Source organism: Salvelinus fontinalis, chromosome 41, assembly GCF_029448725.1.
Source record: "Salvelinus fontinalis isolate EN_2023a chromosome 41, ASM2944872v1, whole genome shotgun sequence".
Taxonomy (NCBI): domain Eukaryota; kingdom Metazoa; phylum Chordata; class Actinopteri; order Salmoniformes; family Salmonidae; genus Salvelinus; species Salvelinus fontinalis.
In genome coordinates this window covers 18269807-18291846 of record NC_074705.1, presented here as the reverse complement: position 1 = coordinate 18291846, position 22040 = coordinate 18269807, and the positions used below count along the sequence as shown (strand labels likewise).

Here is a 22040-nt window from a genome sequence, read left to right as displayed (position 1 = left end):
CCAGCCGCACCAATGTGTCGGAGGAAACACCGTGTACCTGGCCCCCTTGGTTAGCGTGCACTGCGCCCGGCCCGCCACAAGAGTCGCTGGAGCGCGATGAGACAAGGATATCCCTACCGGCCAAACCCTCCCTAACCCGGACGACGCTATGCCAATTGTGCGTCGCCCCACGGACTTTGCACACTCTTGGCATTCTCTCAACCAGCTTCACCTGGAATGCTTTTCCAACAGTCTTGAAGGAGTTCCCAAACATGCTGAGCACTTGTTGGCTGCTTTTCCTTCACTCTGTGGTCCAACTCATCCCAAACCATTTCAATTGGGTTGAGGTCAGGTGATTGTGGAAGCCAGGCCATCTGATGCAGCACTCCATCACTCTCCTTCTTGGTCAAATAGCCCTTTCATAGCCTGGAGGTGTGTTGGGTCATTGTCCTGTTGAAAAACGAATGATAGTCCCAATAAGCGCGAACCAGATGGGATGGCGTATCTCTGCAGAATCCTGTGGTAGCCATGCTGGTTAAGTGTGCCTTGAATTCTAAATATATCAGACAGTGTCACCAGTAAAGCACCATCACACCTCCACCTCCATGCTTCACGGTGGGAACCACACATGCAGAGATCATCCGTTCACCTACTCTGTGTCTTACAAAGACATGGTTGATGGAATCAAAAATCTAAAATTTGGACTCATCAGCATTTATTTGGGCTGCAATCTGAGGTGCAGTTACTCTAATGAACTTATCTTCTGCAGCAGAGGTAACTCTGGGTCTTCCTTTCCTGTGGCAGTCCTCATGAGTGCCACTTTCATCAGCGCTTGATGGGTATTGCGACTGCACTTGAAGAAACTTTCAAAGTTCTTGACATTTTCCACATCGACTGACCTTCATGTCTTAAAGTAATGGACTGTCATTTCTGTTTTGGTTATTTGCCATAATATGGACTTGGTCTTCTACCAAATAGGGCTATTTTCTGTATACCACCCCTACCATGTCACAACACAACTGATTGGCTCAAACGCATTAAGAAGGAAAGAAATTACACAAATTGACTTTTAACAAGGCACACCTGTTAATTGAAATGCATTCCAGGTGACTACCTCATTAAGCTGGTTGAGAGAATGCCAAGTGTGTGCAAAATTGTCATGAAGGCAAAGAGTGGCTACAAATATATTTTGATTTGTTTAACACTTCTTTTGGTTACTACATGATTCCATATGTGTTATTCATAGCTTTGATGTCTTCACTATTATACTGGAATGTAAAAAATAGTAAAAATAAACGTTGAATGAATAGGTGTGTCCCAACTTTTCACTGATATTTTTTGGGGCACTTTACTGAACAGATAGAGGAAGACCGTGGGGAAAGATTGTGTCAAAGGGCAGTAGGCCAAATTCAAACATATCCCAACGCTGTAGACGTGTGCCAGAGGTTGACCAGCCGGGCCACGGGTGAGCTTTTTATTTTTTTTATTTTTTTTTAACATGAGCCTAATCCTCGGGAGGGAGTTGGGGGGATTAATTTGAATCATGTGAATCATGTTTAATGTAAGAGTCGGCATTCCTTCTGGACATGAGACATACTCGCTTGTGATTTGTCTGAATCGGCATACGTGACTAGCCTGGTGAATCGTAACGCGAGTTGGGATTTTGATTAGCTAAGGTCTGTGACTCTGTGAATATCTACCCGTGGAAGTGCGTTGCTCCTCATTTCATGTGTGTATGTTTGTCACAAGCTACCCGGCCACAGTACTTGTGTTAGTTTCTTAGCTTGATTCAATTTGCTCGGCCCAGTGTGTCTAAGAGTTCTCCACACCCAGCATCTGAAGCTACTCCCTGTGACGGTGAGATTGATCTCTCTCTGTCTGTGTACAGCACTATGAGAACAAGTGTCATCAATCCATAGGTCCCATTTGTCACTCGGTAATGGCCCTTGCTGAGCTGAATTTCAGCCGTCTTTTTTTGTCTCCACTTTAAAAACAAAAATAGATGGCGAATCAAATCTGATCTTTTTTCTTCTTCTCCTATTCTTTCCTCTCCAGGACATAAAAGCTTGGTCCTGACTTTTGCGTTGGCTTCATTTGACCTCTGACCTGAGTGGGAGGAAGGGAGAGACACACCAGAGGTAAGAGACACTTTTAACCCCTTCCTTTAGCCTGCTGTTTAGTCAGTTACCAGCCACCACTACATAGCTAGGTGGTCGTAGATGTTAGTTGATGACAATAGGACTTGGCAAGACGGCACAAACCAATCTGGAACTACCAGGCTAGCCAGTACATTGGCTCTCATTCCAATTATTTCGGTAGAGTCTTTCTGACCCCTGTAGTTGTGTAATTATATGGACATTTTAGAAGATGGAACCCACTACCCTGGTGTTGCCAGTACCATGCTCTAACTCAGTGAGCCATTGGAACCAGTCATGGACACTTGATGTACCATGGCTCTTCTGACAGAATCTCCACAGTGAAGAGAGGCTCTTGCTCATAGAAATAGAATTACTAGAATGGCCGTTCCCATTCAAGTCAATGTTCTGCTGTTCTATTTCAATGCTCTTGCTCCGTGCCTGTTTTTTTTCTTCTTCTGTAAGTTGAAGAGGAGACGCAGGAAAGACCGAGGACAGACGGGAGTTGGGGGGGCTGCTTGTCCCTTATTTCACCCCATTCCCTACATAGCCCTGGTCAAAAGTAGTGCTACTGTGTAGGGAATAGGGTGCTATTTGGGACGTAGTCTCTGTGTGGCTGCCTGAGGGGTGTAGGGAACGAGTTTTCTCCCCTGCACGGGCCTGTTCCGGGAAGTGGAGAAGTGGTGTTGGAAAGTGATTTGTCACGCATGCTCAGAGTTTGTGTCCTGCGTTGTCTTGTCCTTGTCACCACCACTGTGGAGAACTTGCTCTCTCGTGTCTCCTGGCTGTCACACTGTCTTCCCTCCATAGCGGTGTGTGTGTGTGTGTGTGTGTGTGTGTGTGTCTGTCTCCCAATAATGGTCACCGAGGGGGACCCAGAGGGGTGCACGTTTTTTGTTCTCGCCCCGCACGAACACAACCAACCCAACTAATCATTGAGCCTTTGATAAGTCGAATCAGGTGTCTTAGTGCCGGACTAGAACAAAACCGTGCGCCCCTCTGGGTCCCCAAGAGCCGAGAGATATCAGAGTAGGTAGGAAAGCAGTGTGGCTCAGCGGCAGTGCTGCGGTCTACCAAGCACATTTTGTCCAGGAGCAACATGGAATCCTACCCCAAAACACTTTTTTACTTTCTTCCTTCTACAACCTATAGCCTACATCTACATTCCTAACTAAGTAAAGAGACAAACACAGCAGTCGGATGGGGGAAAATAGTAGGTAGGAAACTGTGGCAAATCGGGGTGAGGGGGCAGGCTAGTCATGTGCCATGTCAGTGTATTTTGAGACCTATACCCATTCCTTGAGGATGAGACGCTTTCACTGTGGGAATGAGGGTAGACTTGCAGAGCGTTTCACACACACACACACACACACACACACGCAAGCAGCCATCTGAAGTGGACCTTTTTATAGTTAACCAAACCTACGCTACCAGCCCCCCTCTGCCCTGTCACTCAGTGTGTGTGTGTGGGGTGTGCTCCAGTGCATGTGACTGCACACACTGAATCTACACAGCAGCTATTTTGTTTGGTAAGAAGCACTCGTTGTGTGTTTTGTCTAGGCCAGCTAATTAGTTGGAGTGTGTTTTGGTGTTTATAAGTGGGACGGTGGCCTGTAATTTACACCAACCAACCCATACTCCAGCTTCCTCTAAGGGTATATAGGATGCAGGGTGAAGTTGCATCTAGATGCTGATCTTGGGTCAGTTTAGCATTTCCCCCACTAATGGATAAGGTTAGGATTGGGGAGGGGAAGGTGATCCTAGATCTGTACCTACGTTATAAAAAAACTCTTAACTCGGGGAGGTTTGGGGTGAAGTGTGTCACTATAGACCATATACTACTGACAGGCAGGATGCCATTGTTGCTACAGTCTCCACGGCGATGATAAAAAAACACGTATTGTGCACTTTCAAAGGGTGTGTTTGCGCGTGTACTGTGTGTGTGACTTTGACTGTGTGGTGTGTGTCTGCGTCTGTCCTTTAAAAGCTAACCATCCCTGTTGGTGGTGAGGGAATCTGACTCTTGAAGATGGAGAGTAAGCCCTCGGGAGCTGAAAATGATCTAGTGTAGTTGTTTGCGTGTATATATGGGTACGTCCCAAATTCCATGTGAATGTTGTGGGGGGATGGGGTGTTGCGCTCCCTTCAGGGACAGGCTGGCATTCCTGAATATTACAGGAATGCCAGAGAATTGTCGGAAGGCCGGAGGTGGCACTGCTGACGGACAGACAGACTACCGACAGTTGCTAGAGTCAGGTGGCCTAACAAAACAAGACTGTGCGTTTGGCATGTGCACGTGCCCGTGTACGGGTTTGCAATGTGCCAGTTACCAGTAACCAATTCCCAGCCAGCTGTCAGAGGTCAAGAGGTCAGAGGCCGGCTGGAGCAGCTGGGATGAATGATGACATTCCCAGCTGTTCTGGGGTCTGTGCTGTGGTGCCAGTCTGTGCCGTCTGTCGGCCTTTAGGGAGACGCTGAGCCTGTGTGCGCGGGTCAGGTGTGGATTGGACAGCAGTATACCCACTGTGCTCTATGTTCCCTAATAGGTGTGTGTGTGTGTTACGCACAAGATGTCTACTACGGACACCACGGTTAGACAGTGATCCTGACATACTAGGATAGCTAGTAAAAGAGAGACCGACTAGTACGAATGTAAACACAGAGCAGCGTTATTATTGAGCTGATAGCTGATATGCTAGCTGCCAAGCTAGTGTTACTCTGCAAGGACATTGAGGACTTTTAACACATGAATGGGTTATTTCTGTGCTGGGTGACTGCGTGTGTGACTCTTTTTTTTTACCCTCGTGAATAGTCTCTTTACCCTCGTGAATAGTCTCTTTCTCTGTCTAATTGGCTTGACGATGATTGCCCAATATGAAAATCAAACCCGGCAATGATATTTGCCAGCGATGAACAAACTGATTGTTGTTGTGAGCCTGGAAACGATATGTTACTCATTACTCAATGATATTAGTGATAAACCTTCTGATATCAGAGCGTTTATGGTTGCAGAGCTAGTGGTTATCATCATACATAAATGCCTATTTATTCCTGCATCATACATTTCCGTAGTAATTAGCATTTCCAAGGACCATGCACAACGGAAATGAATTATATAATATATGCCATTTAGCAGACTTATGTAATGGCTCAGTGGCACAGCGTTTGCTGTCAACAATCAAATCGAGCAAGATCACAAGATGGATCAAATCAAATTTTATTGGTCACATTTTAATGCGAATGTAGCAAAATGCTTGTGCTTCTAGTTTCGACCATGCAGTAATATCTAACAATTTCACAACCACTACCTTATACACACACAAGTGTAAAGGAATTAATAAGAATATGTACATATAAATACACTGCTCAAAAAAATAAAGGGAACACTTAAACAACACAATGTAACTCCAAGTCAATCACACTTCTGTGAAATCAAACTGTCCACTTAGGAAGCAACACTGATTGACAATAAATGTCACATGCTGTTGAGCAAATGGAATAGACAACAGGTGGAAATTATAGGCAATTAGCAAGACACCCCCCAAAACAGGAGTGATTCTGCAGGTGGTGACCACAGACCACTTCTCAGTTCCTATGCTTCCTGGCTGATGTTTTGGTCACTTTTGAATGCTGGCGGTGCTCTCACTCTAGTGGTAGCATGAGACGGAGTCTACAACCCACACAAGTGGCTCAGGTAGTGCAGTTCATCCAGGATGGCACATCAATGCGAACTGTGGCGGAGGTACCGGTCCTGCTGCTGGGTTGTTGCCCTCCTACGGCCTCCTCCACGTCTCCTGATGTACTGGCCTGTCTCCTGGTAGCGCCTGCATGCTCTGGACACTACGCTGACAGACACAGCAAACCTTTTTGCCACAGTTCGCATTGATGTGCCATCCTGGATGAACTGCACTACCTGAGCCACTTGTGTGGGTTGTAGACTCCGAGTCTTTCTGGGTAAGCTGCTAACAGCTTGAATACCTGGGTTGTACAATATTTGACCATTATTCTTAAAGTTGTCAAGTTGGTTGCTTTCTAGACAGCCATTTTCAAGTAGATTTAAGTCAAAACATTCAATGTCATCTTGGTAAGCAACTCCAGTGTATATTTGGCATTGTGTTTTAGGTTATTGTCATACTGAAATTGTGAAATCGTCTCCCAGTGTCTGTTGGAAAGCAGACTGAACCTGGTTTTCCTCTAGGATTTTGCCTGTGTTTAGCTCTTTTTTTCATTTATTTTATCCCCAAAAACTCCCTAGCATACCTAAAACATGATGCAGCCAGCACCAATCTTGATAATATGAAGAGATTTGCCTCAAACATAGCGCTTTTATTCATTTCTTCGCCACATATTTGCAGTGGCTGCGCCACCAGAGTCTCTGGGTTCGCACCCAGGCTCTGTCGCAGCCGGCCGCAACCGGGAGGTCCGTGGGGCGACGCACAATTGGCATAGCGTCGTCCGGGTTAGGGAGGGTTTGGCCGGTAGGGATATCCTTGTCTCAGTATGTAATAAAAATGTAAAATGTAATAATGTAATAAAATGTATGCACTCTACTGTAAGTCGCTCTGGATAAGAGCGTCTGCTAAATGACTAAAATGTAAAATGTAATGTATTACTTTAGTGCAATGACGCAAACAGGGATACATTCCGTACAGGCTTCTTTCTTTCCTCAGCAGGTTGTTTTTAATGTCCTCCCCCTGCTGGTATGAGGGCATCTTTGGCTCCTTCCTCAGGAATGCTGGAAGATGGACGTTAACACTGCTGGACTGGTCTCCTGGGGCTGGCCTCATTACTGCTTGGGGAGCCTGCAGTGGAGTTGAAGTCCCTGCTGCGTCGAGCCTTTGTCGTCCTGGTGTTGGCAGACCCAATCTTGGGCTCTCACTGACGAGTTCCGCTTGATGAGGAGCTGTGAGGATAGATTGGCGTAGGCCCCGCAACTCCTGCTGGAGGTCTTCGTCCCTGCTCTCAAGGCAGGTGAAAAGTTGCTGGAAAAGGGCTACCATGGTTGGGTGTGGTTCTGGTCCCCCAACTGCTCCTTCAGTCAGCTGGTCTTTTATGGCTGTATCTGCTGGTTCAACCGGTAGCTCAAACGGTTCTGGTTGTGTTTGGCCCCTTGGTCGGGCTCCTGGTTTCTCATACTTGACCTCTTCTTCACCAGACGATTCCATGGTATTCCACCCCGGTTCAACTTCAGGTACCTTTTTCTGACAGTTGATGCTGCTGCTGCGAATGCAATCCTGTACGCATTCCTTTACCTCTCTTGTTGGAATTCACTGATTTGCGGTGCGCCATCCCACCGCTGCCACCATATGTCACGTAGAGTAGGCCAGAAGGCTAAACTGGAAAACTATCAAAATAAAAAGATGGCGGAGCCGCAAAAGTTCTTCTGTGCAAAGGTGTTTATTTACATAGTGATTCCGGAACAGAAACAACAGTTTTGCCGTCAAACGTATACCTTATGGGACAGCTTAAAAACAATGCTGCCCCATCCACAGCTCAATCCAAAATGCCTCTCCCATGAACTGAAAGAGAGGCTCCTTTTTGTATGGCTAGTCCCTCCCCTCAGAACAATTAACACGAATTAATTAAGCAATTGCCTATTCTAACCTACATTTTCCATTTAACTAAACATACTAAAGTATATACATTGCAACACGTTTTTTTATGAAACAATATCCCAATATAACATTTACAAAATTACATCACTACTGACATGGAGTCTTTCAATATGCCCATTTACATTAATGAACCATTTGGGACAGGCACTACAAAGTCAGCCCAATTCCCTTAGCTCGGGTCCTTATCCAACATACCCGGAAGCTACAGAGATGGAGAGAGGAACAGAACAAACAAACAAAACGCTCATCCACAACATCGATAAGTATAATAAATATAACTTATATTAAATATAAACACTTGTCTGTGTATTTCTTCATCCCATAACCGGTTATTGACGTAAGTGTGAAATGTATGTACTTAGATGGAGAAGTTAACTTACTTGTGTGTCGACCCACATTGTTAACTTATCTGATAACGGAGCGGGGAGGAGTGATGAATGTGTGCGTGCGTTAAAGTACCAAATGCTGCCCGCGGCCAGTGACCGACTTCTACGTCACACTCTGTCAATTAGGTTCGTATTGTGGAGTAACTACAATGTTGTTGATCCATTCTCAGTTATCACAGGCCTTTAAACTCTTTAAAATCATCATTGGCCTCCATGGTGAAATCCCTGCGCGGTTTCCTTCATCTCAAGCAACTGAGTTAGGAAGGACGCCTGTAGCTTTGTAGTGACTGGGTGTATTGATACACCATCCAAATTGTAAAATTAATAATGGCTATTAACTAATAATACCCATCTACCAATAGGTGCCATTTTTTGCGATCCATATGAAATCCTCTCCTCCTGTCTTTGTGGTTGAATCTGTGCTTGAAATTCACTGCTTCACTTAGGGACCTTACCGATAATTGTATGTGTGGGGTACAGAGATGGAGTAGTAATTTAAAAATAACTTTAAACTCTATTGCACACAGAATGAGTCCATGCAACTTATTATGTGACTTGTTAAGAAAATGTTTACCCCTGAACTTTTTTAGGCTTGCCATAACAAAATGATTGAGTACTTATTGATTGAGTACCATTACAGCACGCGCTCCAGCAGGTATATCTCACTGGTCACCCCCAAAGCCAATTCTTCCTTTGGCCGCCTTTCCTTCCAGTTCTCTGCCAATGACTGGAACGAACTGCAAAAATCAATGAAGCTGGAGACTTATATCTCCCTCACTAGCTTTAAGCACCAGGTGTCAGAGCAGCTCACAGATCACTGCACCTGTGAATTGCCCATCCAACTACCTCATCCCATACTGTTCATCCACCTCTGGCCTGCTCGCCTCCCTACCTCTGAGGAAGTACAGTTCCCACTCAGCCCAGTCAAAACTGTTCGCTGCTCTGGCACCCCAATGGTGGAACAAACTCCCTCACGACGCCAGGTCAGCGGAGTCAATCACCACCTTCCGGAGACACCTGAAACCCCACCTCTTTAAGGAATACCTAGGATAGGATAAAGTAATCCTTCTAACCCCCCCCCCCCCCTTAAAAGAGTTAGATGCACTATTGTAAAGTGGTTGTTCCACTGGATATCATAAGGTGAATGCACCAATTTGTAAGTCGCTCTGGATAAGAGCGTCTGCTAAATGACTTAAATGTAAATGTAATACTGTATTTATTTATTTATTTATCTTGCTCCTTTACACCCCAGTATCTCTACTTGCACATTCATCTTCTGCACATTCTACCATTCCAGTGTTTAATTGCTATATTGTAATTACTTTGCCACCATGGCCTATTTATTGCCTTACATTACTTATCCAACCTCATTTGAACACACTGTATGTAGACTTTTTCTACTGTATTATTGACTGTATGTTTGTTTATTCCATGTGTAACTCTGTGTTGTTGTATGTGTCGAACTGCTTTACTTCATCTTGGCCAGGTCGCAGTTGTAAATGAGAACTTGTTCTCAACTGGCCTACCTGGTTAAATAAAGGTGAAATAAATATAAAATACAAAAATAAATTGACTCTCTATAGATTTTTTTAAATGAATGTGTAAACACATCTAATAACATAATTACATGTTGAATATTATTGGGTATTTTGTATAGATTAGTGACACAATCTAATTTAATACATTTTAAATTCAGGCTGTAACACGGCAAAATGTGGGAAAGGTCCAGTGGTGTGAATACTTTCTGAAGGCACCGTATTTGCATACTTAGGTGGCTGCTATGGGGGTAGGGCTGTTGGTAGGTATGGGGCTGTTGCTGTTACTATGGAGAAACCTGCTGCCTGCTGCAAACACCTGCTGACTGCTGAAAACACCAGCTGACTTCTAGCTGCTGCCTCTGTGTGGGAACATATCATCTGGTCAGCTCCTCTCTCTCTCCTTTTCTCTTTCGTTCTTTCTTTTCCCATCGCCCCCTGTCTTGCTTTCTTCCTCCCTTCATATCTTTCTTTCACTCTCACTCTCACTCTCTCTCTCACTCATATAACTGTGTATGCCAGGGTCACTCTGTGTCATCTACTCTCTCTGTTCTCCTCTTTTCCTCGCCGGCTGTCAGTCGCGCTTGACTGATGCTGTTTTGTCAGTCTGACCTTCCCCCTACTCATATTCTAATTGTCTATTCCCTCCCCCATCATCTGTCGTCCTCTCTCCCACTCCCCCATCCTTCCCATTATCCGCCTATTGCAGGAAGTGTTTTGTTCTAGCTTTCTTTAATGGTACAAAGAAATGTATCTGGATTGGAACTCTGCTACGTTGTACGCATTTTGTTGATTTACATCTAGGCCGTATGTCATTTGTGCGTTTTTCCCCGTTCTTGATATACTGTATGGTGTTGAATCAAAGCAAGGTCATGTTCATTAGGCTCTAAACTGTTGGGTAGCATCAGAACATGTCTACGGTATGCCCTAATGAACACACCCTTGGCCTGGAGTAAGTTCCTCTCGATTTAGTCTCCCGAGCACAAAGGGTCCAGGGCCTGTAGTCATAAAGCGTCTCAGACTAGGAGTCCTGATCTAGGATTAGGTCCTCCCTATCCATGTAATCTTATTCGTTATCATCTAAAAGGGAAAAACTGATCCTAGATCAGCACTCCTACTCCAAGACGCTTTTTGAATACGGGGCCTCCTCACCCGAATGTACTTGTGCAGTTGCCTTGTCAGTGGATCTCTTTCATAGCCAGTGTGGAGACGATATTGTCCTTTTTGCACACTGTACGAGGTTGTAGCCAGCTAGCCATATACAGTAGTCTAACAGTTATGAACTGATGCCGTTCTCAGCCTATGTTTTAATGATCTCTTTGCCCCACCCTCACTCAGCAAATGGCCCCTTTCATTGACTGACTGAGCGTGGTGGATGAGGCCTGTTTGCCTAGAGGGGATAGAGAGGGGTGAATTGAAATGAGCGCTGCCATGTGCCCTGAAATAGCCACCATTCATTCATCCACACTCACCTGAACAGTGGGGGGTATTGTGACATGGGGGGGGGGGGGGGGGGGGGGTCGATTAGAGGTCGACCAATTTGATGATTTTGATGAATGCCGATACCGATTTATTGGAGTACCAAAAAAAGCCGATACCGATTAATCGGTCAATTTTAGTTATTATTTTTCATTTTTATTTTTTTTGTAATAATGAAATTACAACAATACTGAATGAACACTTATTTTAACACAAAATCAATTTAGCCTCAAATTAATATTGAAACATGTTTAATTTGGTTTAAATAATGCAAAAACAAAGTGTTGGAGAAGAAAGTAAAAGTGCCAAATGTAAGAAAGCTAACGTTTAAGTTCCTTGCTCAGAACAAGAGAACATATGAAAGCTGGTGGTTCCTTTTAACATGAGTCTTCAATATTCCCAGGTAAGAAGTTTTAGGTTGTAGTTATTATAGGAATTATAGGACTATTTCTCTCTCTGATTTGTATTTCATATACCTTTGACTATTGGATGTTCTTATAGGCACTTTAGTAATGCCAGTGTAACAGTATAGCTTCCATCCCTCTCCTCACCGCTACCTGGGCTCGAACCAGGAACACATCGACAACAGCCACCCTCGAAGCAGCGTTACCCATGCAGAGCAAGGGGAACAACTACTCCAAGTCTCAGAGCGAGTGACGTTTGAAACGCTATTAGCGCGCACCCCGCTAACTAGCTAGCCATTTCACATCGGTTACACCAGCCTAATCTCGGGAGTTGATAGGCTTGAAGTCATAAACAGCGCAATGCTTGAAGCATTGCGAAGAGCTGCTGGCAAAACGCACAAAAGTGCTGTTTGAATGAATGCTTACGAGCCTGCTGGTGCCTACCATCGCTCAGTCAGACTGCTCTATCAAATCATAGACTTAATTATAACATAACACACAGAAATACGAGCCTTAGTTTCCGGATTCGACCATATTAATGACCTATCGTCTCGAAAACAAAACGTTTATTCTTTCAGTGAAATACGCAACCGTTCCGTACTTTATCTAACGGGTGGCATCTATAAGTCTAAATATTCCTGTTACATTGCACATCCTTCAATGTTATGTCATAATTACGTAAAATTCTGGCAAATTAGGCGGCCCAAACTGTTGCATATACACTGACTCTGCGTGCAATGAACGCAAGAAAAGTGACACAATTTCACCTGGTTAATATTGCCTGCTAACCTGGATTTCTTTTAGATAAATATGCAGGTTTAAAAATATATACTTCTGTGTATTGATTTTAAGAAAGGTATTGATGTTTATGGTTAGGTACAGTCGTGCAACGATTGTGCTTTTTTCGCAAATGCGCTTTTGTTAAATCATCCCCCGTTTGGCGAAGTTGGCTGTCTTTGTTAGGAAGAAATAGTCTTCACACAGTTCGCAACGAGCCAGGCGACTGCTGCATATACCCTGACTCTGTTGCAAGAGAAGTGACACAAAGAAATTCATGTTAGCAGGCAATATGAACTAAATATGCAGGTTTAAAAATATATACTTGTGTATTGATTTTAAGAAAGGCATTGATGTTTATGTTTAGGTACACATTGGAGCAACGACAGTCCTTTTTCGCAAATGCGCACCGCATCGATTATATGCAACGCAGGACACGCTAGATACACATGGTTGATGATATTACTAGTTTAACTAGTGATTATGATTGATTGTTTTTTATAAGATACGTTTAATGCTAGCTAGCAACTTACCTTGGCTTCTTACTGCATTCGCGTAACAGGCAGGCTCCTCGTGGAGTGCAATGAGAGGCAGGTGGTTAGAGCGTTGGACTAGTTAACCGTAAGGTTGCAAGATTGAATCCCTGAGCTGACAAGGTACAAATCTATCGTTCTGCCCCTGAACGAGGCAGTTAACCCACCGTTCCTAGGCCGTCATTGAAAATAAGAATGTGTTCTTAACTGACTTGCCTAGTTAAATGAAGGTATTAAAAATCGGCCAAATCGGTGTCCAAAAATACCGATTTCCGATTGTTATGAAAAATTTAAATTGGCCCTAATTTATCGGCCATTCCGATGAATCGGTCGACCTCTAGTGACGATAGCTGTTGAAGCAGACTTTCTACTTTTAGTCAGTGTTAAATGTTCTAGACTAGATCCATGTATTCATGGTAAGGAAAAACAAACCACTGTCATCTATAGCAGCCTTAGTTTGAGATACACACTTCCCAGGGGACAATTAGCGGTGCTGGGAATATGGGACCCACTCTAATGTGCCATTACCACACACACACACACTGGAGTGCTATTCTTAACCCAGCAGGCCTCCCTAAATGTTTTATTTGTTCTTGGTGTTCATTTTTGGTCCAACCCCTCAAGAGACTACAGTTGAGCCCTACCAAAAGCACAGGAACGTCCTTTTTATCTACTGCTACAGAATGGCGCAGTGGGCTTAAAGGGGAAATTCAGCATTTTACCTCTTAATGCAAGACAACTTAATTCGAGACGGTTACTCATCCTGTGTGGCTTAGTTGGTGGAGCATGGCACTTTCAACGCCAGGATTGTGGGTTCGATTCTGGGGGAATGCATACACTCATGACTAAGTCTTTTTGGATAAAAGTGTCTTCTAATTGGCATTTATTGTTATTAACTTCCCCTGTTATGAGAGTATTTTTCTCCTTTTTGAGAATTCATCGTGATGTTGATGTATTTTTGGACTTGAAAAGGCTCTCGTCTACATTGGGGTAAGGGTGGAGTTTTAAGTTTGAGAGACAGAGAAAATTAGTTGCAGACTGAGAAACAATATTATGGGTTGTTGTGTGTCTGGCTGTCACGTTTTTCTACGGAGGAAGCTGTTGAGACGATGTGTCACTGCTGCCGCTGTTTTATTAGCCCCTCGGTCCTCCTTGCGTCAGACAAAAACACACACAAGGGAGTTGGTTGTGTGTGTGAGAGCATTGTGTAGGTGGGTGGGGTACAACGCCAAAATTAGACTACATCCACACCCATTTTAGAAGTTTGGTTTATAGAAACAGCTATTCCGCCATTACTCATGATGGCACAATAGTGTTTTCATACAGCTTACGTCATAGTCACCGACTCTACAGCTTCCTCTTTTTGAATCATAACAGGGTTATCAATTCTCTGTGTTGGAGACGGTGAAGCTAGTATAGAAAGGTGAGCAGTGTATGTGTGTGTGCGCGCGCACACTTGCGTTCACGCTTACCATGGTCTTGTCCAGTGGGCACGAAACGTCAGAGAACGTTCCAAAACGAAGGGATGCAATATCTGAACTTGTTCAGTAAGAAACGAGCGCTCATTTTCCGTTGCAAAACGTTCTGCTCCGGTAAGCTCTAATGAACAGGACCCAGGACAAGGCTGAGAACAAACCAAATAAACAATGTTCTGTTCCTACTCGGATGCAAAGTGAATTAACGAGGAGACTGCAGAGTACCACGTAATCTCATCTATGATGTAATGGGCAATTCCACAGTAACGAAAGGATGACGCAAACTGCACAAAACCTCATTCTGTTACCAAACTTTGCGTCTGCACTGTTCTTCAAGTAAATGTGTTTTTGTGAAATTCTCTGTGGAAATAGGAACTCTGCCCTCTCTTCATTTAAATTCACGTTCAGTGCATACATTTTTATAGTGGAAAAATCAGAGTTTCATTATCATTCTGTTAGTGTGGAATTGTCATAATGCTTTCTCGCTCTTGCTCCCTCCCTATTTCTCTCCCTCATGCTCACTCCTTCCCTGCTCTCTCTGCCAAACTCTCCTTCCATTCTTTCTCCCTCATTCTCTCTTCCCTACGTTCTGCTCTATCAATCCTCATCTCTCCGTGCACCCTGTCTTTCACCATTCTTTTGGAAAGGGGGATACCTCGTCAGTTGCACAACTGAACGCATTCAAGCGAAATGTCTAATGCATTGAGCCCTCTGTATCAGTGTTGCAAGTGGCTGCCTTAATTACCCGGGGAGCAGTTGTTGTTGGGGGTTAACTGCTTTTCTCAAGGGCAGAGCGACAGATTTGACCACCTTAGACATTCAAACCAGCGACTTTCGGGTTACTGGCCCACCGCTCTTAACCGCTCGGCTACCTGCCACTTATCTCTCTCCTTGCCTCCCCCTTTCAAGTATACTTATATAGGGTCAATTGGTTTGCATGATTGGCTAGCTGATTTCTATTCAGATTACACGGAAGTCAACCAAACAGCCTGGTTAAACACTGTTCTACTTGTCCTACTAGGCTACATGCCACAACTTTGGCCTGTATTTATCTGTCATTGAGAAATATTTAGTGTTTCAAATTCACATTTATACGGCTTGTGTGTGTGTGTGTGTGTGTGTGGTTATATACAGATGCATTGGCTACAGGTTAGGGTTATACACCTCCTGACTTGACTGTCAGTGAGCCTCCAATGTATGACCTTCGATGACGCTGACTTTTGACCCTCCATAGGCGAACATCACATCCTGTCCCTTCTCTATATGAAACACTCTTCGCCCTTGAGCACTCAACAGAACAAGCTGTCAATGTACTCTTCTCTATTCCCAGGCTCATGGTTAAGCATTGGAAGCCAGCCATTACCTTCTTTAATTTAGAGTAGTGCTTCTCCAGAACAGTCCCCCTTTCTCTTACCTCTCTCCCGCTTTCTCTCTTTTCTCTCTCCCCCTTTCTCTCTTTTCTCTCTCCCCCTTGGAGGCACAGGCCCACCCAAACTGGTGGCCTAGTGTGGGGCAGACGTATGTGTGTGTGTGTTTCCTGTGTACCCCTCCCACTGTGGCAGAGGCTTAACACCACAACAGCCCCAGTGGGGGACCTCTGAACCCTGAGGTGGCCCCAGCTCTGACCCCGGTGGTGATGGGAGACAGATGAGGAACTGTCATGCTGTGGCTTCTCATAGACACACTGGCCTGGAGGGAGAGAGTGCGTTGGAGGGAGAGAGTGCGTTGGAGGGAGAGAGTGCGTTGGAGGGAGAGAGTGCGTTGGAGGGAGAGAGTGCGTTGGAGGGAGAGAGTGCGTTGGAGGGAGAGAGTGCGTTGGAGGGAGAGAGTGCGTTGGAGGGAGAGAGTGCGTTGGAGGGAGAGAGTGCGTTGGAGGGAGAGAGTGCGTTGGAGGGAGAGAGTGCGTTGGAGGGAGAGAGTGCGTTGGAGGGAGAGAGTGCGTTGGAGGGAGAGAGTGCGTTGGAGGGAGAGAGTGCGTTGGAGGGAGAGAGTGCGTTGGAGGGAGAGAGTGCGTTGGAGGGAGAGAGTGCGTTGGAGGGAGAGAGTGCGTTGGAGGGAGAGAGTGCGTTGGAGGGAGAGAGTGCGTTGGAGGGAGACGGGGGGAGTGTTGGAGGGAGACGGGGGGAGTGTTGGAGGGAGACGGGGGGAGTGTTGGAGGGAGACGGGGGGAGTGTTGGAGGGAGACGGGGGGAGTGTTGGAGGGAGACGGGGGGAGTGTTGGAGGGAGACGGGGGGAGTGTTGGAGGGAGACGGGGGGAGTGTTGGAGGGAGACGGGGGGAGTGTTGGAGGGAGACGGGGGGAGTGTTGGAGGGAGACGGGGGGAGTGTTGGAGGGAGACGGGGGGAGTGTTGGAGGGAGACGGGGGGAGTGTTGGAGGGAGACGGGGGGAGTGTTGGAGGGAGACGGGGGGAGAGTGGGAGGAAAAAGTGTTGGAGATTGAGGGAAGGCGAGAGGGAGGGAGGAGAAAAAATAGTCTTCTTCTGATACGATTAAAAAACAAAAAGCCATGGGTGTTTGTTTTGTGATGACTCACGTCTTTCGGATGGGACGTTAAACGGGTGTCCTGACTCTCTGAGGTCATTAAAGATCCCATGGCACTTATCGTAAGAGTAGGGGTGTTAACCCCGGTGTCCTGGCTAAATTCCCAATCTGGCCCTCAAACCATCATGGTCACCTAATAATCCCCAGTTTACAATTGGCTCATTCATCCCCCTCCTCTCCCCTGTAACTATTCCCCAGGTCGTTGCTGCAAATGAGAACGTGTTCTCAGTCAACTTACCTGGTAAAATAACGGTAAAATAAATAAATAAATAAATAGAACAGAAACTGTTTCTCTGTTTCAGGTAGTGGTGATGCCCCCGGTTGTAAATCAGTCATGCCCTTAGTAGCAGGTGTTCTAACAGCTTTAAGTGAATTGATTAGCACCTGGGATCCTGATTTAAAAGCGTGAGACATGCGTTTGACCATCTTCACACACCACACCTTTTATTTCTCACTTATTGAAAAAAGTACTGCTTTTATTTTCAAATTAATCCAATTCAGTGCGTTAACGCACTATCATGGTCCAAACACACCAAGACAGTGCTGCACCATCGAGAGCATCCTGACCGGTTACATCACCGCCTGGTATGGCAACTGCTCGGCATCTGACAGTAAAAGGCCCTACAGAGGGTAATGCGTACGGCCCAGTACATCACTGGGGCCAAGCTTCCTGCCATACAGGACCTATATACTAGGCGGTGTCAGTAAAGCCCCAAAAAGTGTCAGACTCCAGTCACCCAAGTCATAAGACTGCTGAACAGTTAATCAAATGGCCACCGGACTTTTTACAAGTTTAATTTGTAACTGTGGCAGCTTCACCTGGGAGATCCATCTTTTTCCTGCCACTGCACTGTGACAGATTGAATCTTGTAATTGGTTTAGTAAGGGTCTGGGGCCAAGGCGATTGGATGCACATTTTATAAAGAAACGATCCTCTATGCTGTGGCTGGCAGTTTGCTGTGACGGGCAGTTTATGAACTCAAGAGAGGCACGGCAACTTGTACCACTGTTTTGTACACAATTTTCAACATTTTCAACCGCTTCTTGTTTTTAGCTCATAGCAGGGGAACTAGGCGTGGTCGTCTGCTGCAATAGCAAACCCGTGACAAGGATGGAAGAGTTGTGCATTCCGAGATGCCGTTCTGCACACCATTGTTGTACTGTGCCGTTATTCGTCTGTTTGCGGCCCGCCTGTTAGCTTGCACCATTCTCGTTTGACCTCTCATCAACGAGACGTTTTCACCCGCAGGACTGGCGCTGACTGGATGTTTTTTTGTTTGTCTCACCATTCTCGGGAAACCCTAGACACTGTCGTGCGTGAAAAAGCCCAGGAGGGCGGCCGTTTCTGAGATACTGGATCCGGTGCGCCTGGCACCGACGATCATTCCGCGCTCATTAGTCGCTTAGGTCACTCGCTTTGCCCATTCTGTTCAATCGAACAGTAACTGAATGGCTCAATGCCTGTCTGCTGTATATAGCAAGCCACGGCCACGTGACTCACTGTCTGTAGGAGCGATCCATTTTTGTGAACGGGGTGGTGTACCTAATAAACTGGCCGGGTGGTGTAGGCGAAGTCATGAGAATAGGCTATATTGAAATGCCCCTTGCCTCAAATATCTGGTAATGTAATTTTAGTATTGTGCACAAGCTATGTAGAGTCAGATGGTGGCGGTTTTGCAAATCATCCTCAGCCACCTGAAGATTGATATTACTTTGTTTTTTTATTGAATATGGGGTAATTTGTAGACATCAAATCACATGAACATATTCAAACCCCAAGTAGTTGGGAAACGCAGATCAACAAGCCCTCTTGGAGAGCTGCCTCTAGGTAGTATTTATGGTCCTATCGGAAAGGGATAGTACACCCAATGACTTACATATTTACAAGGAAAGACTGAAATCCATCCCATGGTGGCATTCCAAATATCGCCCTATTCCCTATACAGTGTGCTACTTTTGACCAGAGCCCATAGGGTGCCATTTCGGACACAGCACTCTATATGATGGCACCGCCAGCGTATTTGCAAACAGAAAGGAGGCTTATTTCATTCTGTTATTTTACTCTTCCTGTCCTCCCCGGTTCGCCATGATGTCATGCTGTAAAGAAGCCCTGTCCCTGGCGCTGTAACCATGGCGATGCTGGTTTTTGATTGACAGCTGTGCTTGGGAGTTGTTATGGAACAGTCCGTGGGGGGAAATTAGGCCATTTCCTGTTCTGACCACCCACCCACCCCCCACTCCGCACGCACAGCTACTACATACACACGCACGTGTGTGTGCGCCCTGTTCACTGTACATTGTGTATCACATATATGGCAGCCATGCCAACTAAAGGGTTGACTGGGATTGCCAAGGGGTCTTAGGGGGGCGATGGTTGGGCAGCTGTAGAGACAGTGTGGAAAGACTGTGCGTGTAACTGTGCATGCCTGTAAATCTGCACAGTCACACACACACACAACGGGGGTTCTGTGTGAGCTAGCTGTCTTGAACGTGTCCGCGCATGATACGAAACAGACTCCTTTCCAGCTGGTGTGCGCGTGCGTATTTTGCACGCATGAACTTTTGTGTGTTTATGGCCTGTGCCAGTGCCCCACCAGGCCCACTCACACACTTAGCCGAACTAGGCCCAAGTCACAGGCTGGTTAACCACAGGATGGTAACTGCGCCTCAGCCCTTTTTCTTTCTCCTTATTCCTTTTCTCCCTCCCTGTTCTCTCGTCTTTCCCTCCCTCTCCTCCCTCGCTGCTCGCTCCTTCATTCCTTCCTCCCTGCTCCCTCTGCTTTTTCTTTCTCCCTTCCTCTCTCTCTCTCTTCTGCTTCTTCCTATCACTTTTTCTTTGAGCTGTTAACACAGAAGAAAATAACTATTTGGCGGTAGAGATGCAGGGAAGCATGTCTTCTCTCTTTCCTCTCTCCTCTCTCTCTCAGGGGAATAAGAGTGGATTTTCAAAGCAAGCCCTTCTTGCCCTTCCTCTCCACTGCTCTCTCCACACTTAAACACAGTGCTCCTCACTTTGAGACATATTCCATTACACTACCACACACACACACACTCCGACATGATGCTGCAGAAAATGATACTGTACAGAGACAATCTCAATTGAGCTCGAAATGTTGATATTGGATCAGTTTGCGGGTCACACACACACACACACACAGCTTTATTTTGTGACGTGAAATAAAAATGTTTGACTATTAAAAATCATATTTTCTTCAACACTAACCCCAGAAGCATAAACCTAACCCTTAAGCTTAAAATAGCATTTGAACAAATTCAGGACATGAAACTTGTCCTGCCTTTTCAAAAAGAAAAGTTATTTTTTTCAGGTAGTAAAACAAGTAAGCACACCGTATCAAAAGCAAGGGTCAACTATGTACCTATGGAGGGTCCTGTTGTCTGGTACAGTCCCCCATCAAGAGGCTCACAGCACGGTTAGGGGGAAACACTATACCCCCTGGAACACCAATGAGATGACCCTAGGCCTGAGCTTCTAACTCTTCCCTCTGAATGGGCTGCTATCAGACCTGGCTTCAAATACTATGTGAAAATCTTTTCAAATCCTTTATCTGTGCTTGATTGAGCTCTCCTGGTGCAATGGAACCCATAGAATAGGCCCCAAACTGCCAACAGTGGCACTCTCGGCAGGCTAGAGCAAACGCTCTAAGTATTTTGAAAGATTTCAAATATTATTTGAAGCCAGGTCTGACTGTTGTAGGGTTTCATGTACTGTAGGAACACAGGGTAATATTGTGGGGATAAGACCGGGCCTTTTGTGTCTTTAGGTGACTTTGTCACACGCTCCTGCCGTGCCATTGAGCCTGTGATCCTGTGTCGTCGTGTGTGTGCTTGTTTCTGTCTCATCCCTCACTAGTTGTGCGCTCCGAGAATTGTGTGTGCGTGCGTAGAAAGAGGACGGAGGCGGGCGTAGTCATTGAAATCTGTGGTTACGGTTCTGTGGTAGAGGGTGTGCGTCCGTGCGCGTGTGTGTGGCCATGTGCGAGGGAGTGTTTTCTTGTGTCCCACTGTGCGTGGCCCTGCCTCCCCATGTCCTCATGTAGCCTGTCAGTAGATTAAGATAAGATGGCATTCCTCTGACGAGATCCGATGCTGTTTCCATTCCTAATACTCCCCCACTAAACTGTCTCCCTATCCAACCAGGAAGTGATGCAATAGGAACAGGATGTGAAGGGGTCACTGGTCATACTCTTAATGGTATCAGAAGAGGATGTGAAGGGGTCAGCTATTAGTCACATGCTTCTGTCTGTCCGAGGTTGGAGTGGATCAGAAAAGAGTGGGGTTCGAGATTGGTTTAGCCACAGATGTGGGTGGTGGTTAGGGAAGGGGCTTCAAGTGGGGCCTTCCATGACGCATGTACGTGCACACACACACACACACACACACACACACCTAGGGGTTTTAAAGGCTTGTAGTGTCACTGGCTCAAGTTCTACCGGTGTGGCTTTGAGTCATGACACTGCACATGATTTAAACACTGAGTCCTTATCCCAGCAGTGTAAAAGGTGGGAAATTTATACAAACATCACCTATTTTCTGATCTGTCCACAAGAGGGCGCTCTGTCATTATCATTAGACTGCGCGATGAGGCTCTGTGATACAGAATACCATGGTTATGTCCCAAGTGGCACACCATTCCCTTCATAGTGCATGACTTTTGACCAAAGCCCAAGTACACTATAAAGGGAATAGGGGGCGATTTGGGATAGAGTTCATGACTGGCTGTGGCTGACAGTCGACTTCGACTCTTATCACCAATGTCTGACCATAGGCATGATGGGTTTATTGAAGCCATAATGTTCTTTTATGAATTGATGTGGCGCCTATGTGGAACGTGCCATGCGGTCCTGTCAGTGCTCACTACTGTACACAACAGCCAACGCAGTATGGGAAGCCACTCGTGGGGAATAGGCCTTGGCTCAACTCAGTAGGCCTTCCAACGGCATCCAGCATGTGGAATACTGTATCTCTGGCAGACACAACAGGGAATAGCCTCCTGCCGTTGCGCAGCCGTATCCCTCCACGTTATAGAGCTCTTTTGGCGGTTGTTATGGTAACGTGTATAAGAAGGTTGAGCTGGTGAAGGTGTGGTTTCATCGCTGCCACTGTGCGATTAGAATTCTCTCTTTAGCAAACGTGTGCACGTATGCATGCGTGCTCGTGAA

The 22040-nt window shown here is 45.8% G+C and overlaps 1 protein-coding gene across 3 annotated transcripts in view; it reads left to right on the top strand.

Annotated features, from left to right (window-relative positions):
* Window positions 1-22040, top strand: part of LOC129840200 (ras-associated and pleckstrin homology domains-containing protein 1-like) — a 100560-nt gene that overhangs the window by 23803 nt on the left and 54717 nt on the right. For all 3 annotated transcript variants that reach the window (XM_055907862.1, XM_055907864.1, XM_055907863.1), the window contains exon 2: window positions 2035-2117. The gene's annotated coding sequence lies outside the window, so the exon portion shown is untranslated. The remainder of the gene's footprint in view (window positions 1-2034; window positions 2118-22040) is intronic.